Source organism: Erinaceus europaeus, chromosome 2 (genome assembly GCF_950295315.1).
Source record: "Erinaceus europaeus chromosome 2, mEriEur2.1, whole genome shotgun sequence".
Classification (NCBI taxonomy): Eukaryota; Metazoa; Chordata; class Mammalia; order Eulipotyphla; family Erinaceidae; genus Erinaceus; species Erinaceus europaeus.
Genome location: NC_080163.1, coordinates 196764180 through 196764422, shown reverse-complemented (window position 1 = coordinate 196764422; position 243 = coordinate 196764180).

Sequence of the window (243 nt, the reverse complement as noted above, 5' to 3'; positions counted from 1 at the left end):
CACCTGGCTTTGTCCTCTTCAATTTTCCCACAGTTTATAAAAAAATTATAGGACCAAGGTACTGGGTGGTGGTGCACCTGGTTAAGTGCACACATTAACAGTGCACAAGGACCTGGGTTCAAGTCCCTGATCCCCACCTGCAGGGGAAAAGCTTTGTAAGTGGTGAAGCAGGGCTGCAGATGTCTCTGTCTTTCTCCCTCTCTATTAGTCCCCTCCCCCTCTCAATTTCTCCCTGTCTCTATC